General features: G+C 43.0%; 1 protein-coding gene and 1 non-coding gene across 2 annotated transcripts in view; one reads left to right on the top strand and one right to left on the bottom strand.

Moving 5' to 3' along the window:
- LOC148668230 (antigen WC1.1-like) overlaps positions 1–10,758 on the top strand; it is an 85,211-nt gene that overhangs the window by 67,101 nt on the left and 7,352 nt on the right. The gene's annotated exons all lie outside the window — the stretch shown is intronic.
- trnaa-cgc (transfer RNA alanine (anticodon CGC)) lies at positions 517–588 on the bottom strand. The gene has a single exon. It is a non-coding gene; the product is annotated as a tRNA-Ala (tRNA).

The following is a 10,758-nucleotide window of genomic DNA, read 5'->3' as shown; positions in this document are numbered from 1 at the left end:
TGTTTAGTCCTTCAGTACTTTCTCGAGTTGTACCATGGATATTTTAAACGATTAATACTATTCATGCTCTTTTGCCTTTTCCTTCACATATGGAAAAAGTTCAAAGTGTCCTTATGGCTGTGCTCCACATCTACACGAGAGCACCTGTAACAGTACAGGACACGCAGTGAGGAATTCGCGCAGCTTTCAGTTTAGTGCGGAGTCCAGAGGGAGGACTCACTCGCTGAATGATTTCTCAAGAAATCCCGGGTGAGATTTAACAGGTGATTTCTTCAACAGCCACGACAAGTGTGGAGACGTTCTCTGGATTTCCTGAATATGACGTTAAATTAGTTCAAATCATTTGGTAGTTAACAGAACTAAATGCTTTGGAGGTACATTTAAAACAGCAGAGCAACACTGTAGCACTTTGTGTGTGACTAAACTTAATTGTGTAAACCTGGCTCTCTATGAACACCGACAAAGAGTTCTCACTCAACAGAAGATTGCGATGTGAGCACAATAATATAAAGCACGTGGAGACGCTAGGGATTGAACCCGGGATCTCATACATGCGAAGCATGCACTCTACCACTGAGCTACATCCCCAGTAGTGTGTGCTCAGGGAGAATGCCTGCAATTTCCCACTTTCGTGTTTCCTCTACTACAGAGTAAATTCATGGGAATGAAGAAATAAGGAAGGAAAAATAATCGCATTGAAGCTTCCAGAGACTGGGCAAAAACGAATCAGTTATTTTTATATCCAGTCACACGGGCGACAGTGGTTAATTCCTCGACGGGGGAGTGCTTTTTTACCGCCTTACTCTGCTGTCTTTTAATTCTGTTTTCTTTGAAAGCTTTTTGCATCTTTTAAGTGCTCTCGGTTAAACTATGCATAGGACAACAGCAGTACTGATGATTTTCATGGACCGATGCACACTTCTTCTGTACAACTCCAGTGATAAAGCCCTGTCTGTAAATATTGTAGAAGAACGAAAAAGGGTGAAACAACCCTCCAACCACAGGAATGGTAACCAGAAGGATCGTGTTCTAATTTAATATATCATTTTGAGATGCCTTGTCAACGCAGACAGGTGTTAGAGCTGAACAAATAATTTATAGTGGTGGTTGTAAACATGGAACATGTTATTTCTATACCAGGAAGAAAGGAGCAGACTCTTAAACTCTTTAACTCTTAAGTTAAAAGAGACAAAAACGACACCTAATCACAGCTAACATTAATTAAAATGACATCACAACAAAAGAGCAGAGCCTTGAGTGAATCAAATTCGTTTTCATTAAATGTCTGTGTCTTCATCACTTTGACCGGGGTAAAGTTAGCTTGAAGTTCGAAAACGATTTTGGCATGCCTGTAGTGTTTTTATGAAACAATTGCTTTGTATATACAATTGCTCTGTGTATAAAGTACATTTTGAATGTTCTCACAGCCTTCAGTTTGTCTTTTTATTCCACGCACGAATATTCTTGTGTCCATATCACATATCATATAACACAGAACGCCTTCAAACCAAATGCATTTTAAAGACCACGACATTGAAAATTTTCACAACCCCTCCATAAACATATCAGTGAGCTAATTATCCTTTTCTGACAGTCGGGGTTTTGATTGATGCGCAATTACGCACCATCTGGAACACTGGGGGACCGCTGTATACATACATACATTCACAACGCAGAAATACTGCTCAATAGAGTTTTCATGCGAAAAACCCATATACTGTATGACCATAGGAAGCAGAACAGCAGTTTCCAATTACCCAGACTGTCAGCACGGGAATAAAGCTTTGTTTTATTTCTGAAACCCTTTCTTTATTTCCTGTTTTCATTCTGCAGGACAATTCCTATTCTTTACTCAACAGCTTTTTAAAAACAGCACCCATGATGTTCAAATCATGATGTCCATGATTGTTTACACAGAAGACTGGCAGAGCTTTGGGTTGTGAATCTCTTTTTCTCATGGTTTTATTGAATGTGGCACTGTGCACTAGGATAGGGGGATGCTGTTCACAAGCCAATAGCATTTAAACCACAGCACCCACAATGCTGCAAGTAAGTGTTTTACACACTAAGCAGGTCCTCCGACCTTTCCCAGCCTTGCTTTGGGTTGTGAAACCTCTTTCAGTTTTTGTTATGATTTTTTCAATACGGCACCGTTTAGACATGTAATAAACTGGGATAGGGAGGTCCTCTTCATGACTCAATAGCATTTGAAGCACAACATTCACAATGCTACAACCAAGTGTTTTTCACACCAGACAGCCCCCCTCACCTCATATAACCTTGCTTTGGGTTGTGAAAGTGTTCTTTATTTTTTTATGATTTTTTGAATATAACACTACAGGTAATATACTGGAATAGGGGGGTCTTCTTAATACATGGGGTACATGGGGATAGCGCCTTAAAAGGAGGCTTCTCAAAGCTCTTTACAGAATGACAACAACAATAAATAAAAATACACAAGATAAAACACAATTACAATATATAGAGGAGACCGTGGATGGTGGTACTATGAAAAGCAGAAGGGTGAAGAATGGAACCAGTTCAGTAAAGGCTTTTCTAAAGAAGAGGGTTTTGAGTCTGGATTTGAAGTAGTTTAGAGAAGGTGAATCTCTGATATCCTTGGGGAGAGAGTTCCAGGGCTTGGGGGCATAACAGGAGAAGGCCCTGTCACCCACAGAATGTAGATGGGCTTGGGGAACAGTTAGGAGAGCAGAATTAGAAGAGAGAAGGTTGCGGGGTGGGGAGTAGGGCGATAATAGTTCAGACAGGTACTGAGGTGCCAAGCCATGCAGAGCCTTATAGGTGAGCATGAGAAATTTCATGTGCATTTTTTCCCCTCTGTAACAAGAAACATGTGCACTCTGAATTGAGTGGGTGTCAAATTTGTAAACCTGAAATTATTTTTTGTTCATATAGTCATTAAGATCCAAAAGACTTGGACAGAGATTCAACGAGCCCAGGCATAGAGACTGAGTGTCGAGCGAGCAGGAGCGGTGAGGAAGGAGACTGCGAGAACATAGATATAGATACTTTACACAAAGTACAGACAGTGCATCTGTACAATATACTGTACAAACAGTAGACAACGTACAAGTAAACAATGCAGACATGTAAACAGTGACTGCAGATGTGTGGAATAAATAAGAAATTAAGGTAGATGTTTCTATTAAATTAACGGTATTCGAAATGTTGCAAAAAGAAAAGCAATTTGTTTTGTAAAAAAATGAGAGATGATTTTTACTTTATACAGGAAAGGCATGTGCGTCAAGTTGATCTTTTTGGATTGCACCATTTGAAAATATAAATTGGAAGTTAGTTTGGACAACTCCTGTTGGATATTGTATTACAAATAAAGTTAAAAAGATATCATTTAAAATTGTTCATAGGTTTTATCCAGTTAAATAATTACTCTCTAAAGTACTTATTTAAGCATGAGCAGGATGATTTGTGCATTTTTTGTCGGGCTGAAAGGGAACCTTTGGTACATTTAGTTGTAAGGTGTGTGTTTGTGAAGTTGTTTTAAAGGTGTTTTTTTAGGTTTAAGGACTTTGATATTGTATGGTGTAAGAAAACATTTATTTATAGCAAATGTATTACTCATTCTTAGTACATTTCACATTCATAAAATCAAAATGGTCCAATAATACTCCCCTTTTTAGTACTTTTCAGATGGAGTTGAAATATTATTTAAATTCTATAAAAATCAATCAAATAAAGCAAGGAAAACATTTGATATATGTAAAAAATATAATTTACTTCGTTACCTCTGGCAGTTAATTTTTTTTCTGTTCGTGTTTTTTTTCTTGTATCCATTTCTGCTCCTGTAGTTGTATTTGTAAAGTATTTACACATTTAATAAAAATAAAATAAAAATGTCGGTCGTATACGTTACACTATAATATAACGCAAACATCTATTCTGGACTATTTTTTTAAGATTATTATTATTCGACTAATATTTTTGTGGTTCATAGCAACGGTCACTAAGGAAGTTCATCTGATAACCCGGAAGTCCTCTGTTTGACCACGTTTCGCTTTCTCTGTTCAAACCCACGTGTTTACAGCCACTGCAGCTGCAGGAATTGTTTGTGTTTTTCAGATCGTCTCTGAAAAAAATGGAGAATCTGTTGCTTAATCTGGAAACTGAGGCGCACTCTTTCATGGAGATTGTGCTTAAATCGATCGTTCACGAAGTTTCGGAAGTTTTCCGAAACCGGACACATGATTCCGAGAAGTCGATTGAAGAAAAACTCCGCCGGATCTCCCAGGTTCTGGCGAGACGGGTCTTGATTAAAATCATGTCTGTCGACAATGTTTTCGGGGCCGAAATCGCGCAAATGAAGCAGGAAAACGATCTTCACTGTTTCATGGAGGTTTTGCTCAAATCGTTCGTGTCTGAAGTTTCAGAAGTTTTCCGAAACACGATGTCTGACTCCCAGGTCTCGTTTCAAGACAAACTCCACAGCGTCTCCCAGATCCTGGTGAGTCGGGCCGTGATTAATATCACACAGTGTGTCAAGGACAGTTTCGGGACAGAAATAACGCGAATGAAGGAAAACGAGACCTTTAAAGTGCGATTGCAGTTGTGGGAGAAGGAGTCGGGAGCAGGAGGAGATCAGGGAGCGACAGATCATGTTGGACTCATGCCTCCCTGTGAAATCACTGCAGAAACAAATGAAGAAACGGAGCCATCGGGTAAGTGCAGTGACTTTCAATTAGTAACGTTTGTGTTTAAAAACGGTGTTTTTAACTTCCTCACTGTTGAAACTGTAGTGGAGAGATGCAGAGCGAAGTAGGAGAGGTTTGTGATGTTGCCGAGGGATTCTTTTCTGCGAACTAAACTAGTTGTGGTCTGGTTATATTCTCATTAATGTTATTGCTGTTCTTTAAATTTGGACAGAAATATGTCGTCAATTGATACACTTTCTCCATGTGAAAGCCAATTTAGGAGACTTTGGAGTCTTGGAAATATGTTTGTGGGCAGATTATTTATCGACGTGGCGGTAACTATCTCTTCTGTGCAGTGTTAATGTACTGCATTGTACAGCAGTGTCCAGTCAGCCAGTGTGTCTGTATTAACCCCTCTCTCTCAGTGCAGTGTTAATATACTGGAGTGTCCAGTCAATGTGTCTGTATTAACCCCTCTCTCTCAGTGCAGTGTTAATGTACTGGAGTGTCCAGTCAGTGTGTCTGTATGAACCCCTCTTTCTCTCAGTGCAGTGTTCATGTACTGGAGTGTCCAGTCAGTGTGTCTGTATGAACCCCTCTCTCTCAGTGCAGTGTTAATATGCTGTAATTTCCAGTTTGTCCTTGTCAGTATAAATCCCTCACTCTCAGTGTAGTGTAAATGTACTGTAGTGTGCAGTCAGTGTGTCTGCATGAACCCCTCTCTTTCTCAGTGCAGTGTTAATGTAAATGTCATGTATTATTATTATTTCTGTAGTCTTACTTTTTACACGGTAATTAGGTTTCTGACAAAGCTTGTATATCTAAAATCACATATTATCAGAAACCCACTTAAACTCTATTATTCCTCTATGCTTAAACAACCCAAATTGATTGCGAGAATACTAGACGTGTGTTTGTGTAGCTTAAAGCTTACAGCTTTAGCTTGAAGCTTTTAAGATCACATGGCCTCAGCTATCATTACTATGCTAATGTTACTCATATATACATCCATACCAAACCTTATGCTGATGTGGTTGTCTCTATTCTAATTGCATCTCTGACATAAGAACTTGGATGACTCAAAATGTCCTTCATGTTAACTGTGACAAGACTGAAACCATGCTTATTGGCACCACCCATCAACTTTGTAAAATCAGTGTGAAACCCTATCTGTAGATGGTCTTGTACTTGAGCTTCACTCTAAATTGAAAAACGTGGGGATGATATTTGACGTTCAACCCACATGCGTAGAATGTTGTCAAAACATCTTTCATTCACTTCAGAAATATTCCTTGACCGCCCTATGTTATCATTAACTGTGGCTGAAAAGAGTTGTCTAATCTTGAATCGACTACTGTAACGCTCTACTCTCTGGGGTTTCTAAATCCCCATTGAACAAACTCCAGTATGTCCACAATTCGGCAGCCAGAATCCTGACCAGGTCTAGTGCAAGTGTTCACATTACTCCTGTCCTGGAGTCCTTGCACTGGCTTCCTGTCAAGTTTCCTGTCGACTTAAAAATCCTCCTGCTCACCTATAAGACTCTCCATGGCTCGGTACCTGTCTGAGTTATCACCCTACTCCCCACCTCACAACCGTCGCTCTTCTAATTCTGCTCTCCTTACTGTCCCCCAAGCCCGTCTACATTGTATAGGTGACATGGCCTTCATCTGTTATTCCCCCAAGCTCTGGAACTCTCTCCCTAAGGATATCGGAGAGTCACCTTCTCTAAACTCCTTCAAATCCAGACTCAAAACCTTCTTCTTCAGAAGAGCCTTTATTTAACTGTTCTTTACCCCTCTGTTCCTACTGTACTTAGTACCACCATCTACTGTCTCCTCTAACTGTGAATTCTCATCATGCTTATATTGTGTATTTTTTGTTGTTGTCATTCTATAAAATGCTTTGAGAAGCCACCTTTAAAGGTGCTATATAAAATAGTTTTTTTATTATTATTATAGAGGTCTTGTTTTCTTGTCCTGTGTTTACAGGCTCAGAGGCCAGTGCTCTCTCCGACGCTGGGCTCTTCTTGAACAGCAGCACAGTGAGGAGGAGTGGGGCTCCAGTCTGATGCAGGAGACAGAGCTCACTGCCACAGAAGTGAAAGAGGCACTTAGTGAGCAGCACACAGAGAGCAGACAGAGTGTGGAGAATCTGAACCCTGTGCCCATGATAAAGAAAGAAACTGAGAGTGTGACAACTGGGCTCTTAGTATGTGATGATTTTATAGAGAAGATTAATAATCTGGGCACAAACAATATTACACAGGGTTTTAATGAACTGGGCTGTGTCTCTGTACAAGAGCACAGTGAAGAACTGGATATTTTAAATCTTACAGAGCAGGACATGGAGCCCAAGTTGATTGACCCTGCAGAACAGCAGGCTGATGTACTTGGTGAAGAGAACAGTATTGAGTCACAGCACACAGAGAAGAGTCAGGACAGGGAGGAGCAACAGCAGCTCCTACAGGGCTTGATAATAATTAGGCCTTGTTCTGTTCAAGTGGAGAGACTGTCACGGCAGAGTCTAAAACAATCATATGATCCCTTAGTATCTGATGACTTTACACACAGGTTTAATAATCTGGTTACTGAGAAAATCGTTGAAAGTTTTAATGAACTGGAGACTATGTCTGTTCTTGGGCAAAGAGAGGAACAACTGAATGAACTGGACGGTTTCAGTTTCAGAGAGCTCGATAAGGAGCCCCAGATGATTCACACTGCTGAGCAGCACACAGTTTCAGCACACAGAGCAAGACCATTCCATGGAGCATTTGCAGAATAAGAGACCCCAGCACGATCAGAGGATGAGGAAGAATCACTCAAGGCCTTGCTCAGATGGAGTGGACAAACTGCCATTATGGCACAGGGAGGAGCAGCGTTTCTGTCAGTCTAGCATTTCAAAACCCTACCAGCACCTTCACACAGGAGAGAGACCGTTCAGCTGCAGTCAGTGTGGGAAGAGTTTTAGTCAGTCAAGTAACTTAATAACCCACCAGCACATTCACACAGGAGAGAGACTGTTCAGCTGCAGTCAGTGTGGGAAGAGTTTTAGTCGATCATGTGACTTAAAAACCCACCAGCGCATTCACACAGGAGAGAGACCGTTCAGCTGCAGTCAGTGTGGAAGGAGTTATATTCGGAAAAGCCACTTGCATTCACACCAGCGCATTCACACAGGAGAGAGACCGTTCAGCTGCAGTCAGTGTGGGAAGAGTTATAGTCAATCAAGTGACTTAATAACCCACCAGCGCATTCACACAGGAGAGAGACCATTCAGCTGCAGTCAGTGTGGGAAGAGTTTTAGTCGGAAAAGCCACTTACAATCACACCAGCGCATTCACACAGGAGAGAGACCTTTCAGCTGCAGTCAGTGTGGGAAGTGTTTTAGTCGATCTAGTACCTTAATAACTCACCAGCGCACTCACACAGGAGAGAGACCATTCAGCTGCAGTCAGTATGAGAAGAGTTTTATCCAGTCAGGTGACTTAAAAACACCAATTTATTCACCAGTTTTTTTATTTAATCATAGTCTTAGTCAAGTCAACTAAAATGCCCAAGTTCAAGTAGGTAGACATGTGACATCCGAAGTAGGCTCCACAGCCGAAACGTTTATTTTCTTCTCTTTTCAGCATGGAACAAACCTTTACTTGTTCCCAAAATGTCTATTAGTCATGGTCACTTTGTAGTTAAAACAAGTTGGCGCTGTGTTAGTGGCAGCCTGCTACAACAGCTCTGTGTCTTTTTGTTGTCTTTTTGTTTCTTTCAGTTAGTTAATGCTAGTGTGTTAGTGTTTTTTTTCTTCATACCTTTGCCGGCAACTAGATTTGCGATCACAACATGATGGATACTAGGAAGCTGAAATACTTTTTCTTGTTTTTTCTGATACTTGGACCTCTGTTTCTAGCCACAGAGGCATTGTCTACACGCGGGACCAGCTGATCGCGCTAGTGCGTCCGGCTCTACTCACCGGAGGAGCTGAGGAGGAGAAGCCGAGGCTGTAGGGCTGGTGCGACGCGAAAGGCGAAGAGAAGGAGATTTAAACCCTACCTTCCTTCGATCATCATGGGAAATGTGAGGTCCTTAGCGAACAAGATGTACGAACTGGGAGCATTGGTGAGGAGCCAGAGGGAGTATCGTGAATGCAGTATCATGTGTTTCACCGAGATGTGGCTGCAGGAACTTATTCTGGACTCAAACATTACCATTGGCGGCTTTCAGACGGTGCGGGGGGACAGAAACGCCGGGAGCGGTAAGAGGAAAGGAGGGGAGCTTGCGGTGCTTGTCAACAACAGATGGTTTAATCCTGGACATACTCATGTTAAGGAGCACGTCTGTAACCCGGACATAGAACTGGTAGCCATAGGACTGCGTCCGTACTATCTGCCGCGGGAGTTTACATGCGCCATCTTTGTTGTTGTTTACATTCCACCTACGGCAAATGCAGAGGTAGGGTGTGACGTCATAAACACAGTCACAGCCAGGCTACAAACAAAGCACCCTAGCGCTTTTATAGCTATTTCAGGGAACTTTAACCACATATCTATTTCCACCACTCTGCCTTCTTTCCACCAGTTTGTTAAGTGCCCGACCAGAGAAAACAAAACACTGGACTTATTATATGCTAATGCTAAGGATGCATATAGTTCCACAGCCCTTCCCCCCCTTGGCAGATCAGATCACAACCTTGTCTTGCTTACACCACTATACAAGCCTATTGTCCAGCGCCAACCTGTGACCATGAGGACTGTGAGGAGATGGTCTCAGGAGGCTATGGAGGATCTACGTGGTGCTTTGGAGGCCACCGACTGGGATGTGCTGTGCGAACCACATGGGGACGACATAGACAGCATGGTGGACTGTGTCACTGACTACATTAACTTCTGCGTAGACAACACCATCCCCACCAAAGACGTACACTGCTTTTCAAATAACAAACCCTGGATCACCAGCGACCCGAAGGCTCTTCTGAATGACAAGAAGAGAGCCTTTAGGAAGGGGGATAAGGAAGAGGTCAAGTGTGTACAGAGGGAGCTAAAGCAGAAGTTAAGAGAGAGCAAGGACGCCTACAGGAGGAAGGTAGAGGACAAGCTGCAAAGGAATAGGGTAAGGGATGTATGGATCAGCTTGAGAGAGATCACTGGCTTCAAACAGGCTGGGGGTGCAACAGAGGGGAACCTGGAGATGGCCAACGAGTTGAACCAGTTCTTTAACAGGTTTGATTCTGGGTGCTCTGTGGCTCATCCCCATCCCCCCACAGCCACACACAGCCACACGCTCCCTAACCCTTTACAGCTGCGACTGCCTAACACCTCCTCCATCCCCTCACAATCATGGCCGCCTACAGCTACAACCCCCGCCAGCTACTCACCCACCCATCCCCCACAGCTGCCACTCCAACACCTCCGCCATTAACACCTGCAGCACTGAAAGCCCTATGAGCACCATCCCCCAGGCCAGGCTGACCATCACAGCTGACCAGGTGAAGAAGGAGCTGAAGAGGCTGCACCAGGATAACATCTGTCCCAGAGTTCTGAGGGCCTATGTTGATCAGCTGAGCGGAGTGCTCCAGCGACTATTCAACCTGAGCCTGCGCTTGGAGAGAGTCCCGGTGCTCTGGAAGACATGCCTGGTCCCGGTACCAAAGAAAGGGCTCCCCTCTGTCCTCAACGACTACAGACCAGTTGAACTGACTTCTCACGTCATGAAGACACTGGAGAGGTTGGTCTTATCCCACCTGAGACCCCTTGGTCAGCTCATCACTGGACACCCTACAGTTCGCCTACCAGCCTAGTGTTGGTGTGGAGGATGTGATCATCTACATGCTGCAAAGGGCCTACTCACACCTGGACAGGGCTGGCAACACTGTAAGGATCATGTTTTTAGACTTCTCCAGTGCCTTCAATACCATCCAGCCCTTACTTCTAAGGAGGAAGTTGGAGGATATGCAAGTCGATGCCTCCATGACCTCGTGGATCACTGACTACCTGACAGGCAGACCACAGTCTGTGAGACTTCAGAACTGTGTGTCTGAACAGGTAGTGAGTAACACAGTGGCACCTCAAGGGACAGTTCTTTCTCCATTCCTCTTC

Source organism: Lepisosteus platostomus, chromosome 5 (assembly GCF_059453375.1).
Source record: "Lepisosteus platostomus isolate fLepPlt1 chromosome 5, fLepPlt1.hap1, whole genome shotgun sequence".
In the NCBI taxonomy this organism is placed as follows: Eukaryota; Metazoa; Chordata; class Actinopteri; order Semionotiformes; family Lepisosteidae; genus Lepisosteus; species Lepisosteus platostomus.
This window is presented reverse-complemented; position numbering and strand designations above follow the sequence as displayed.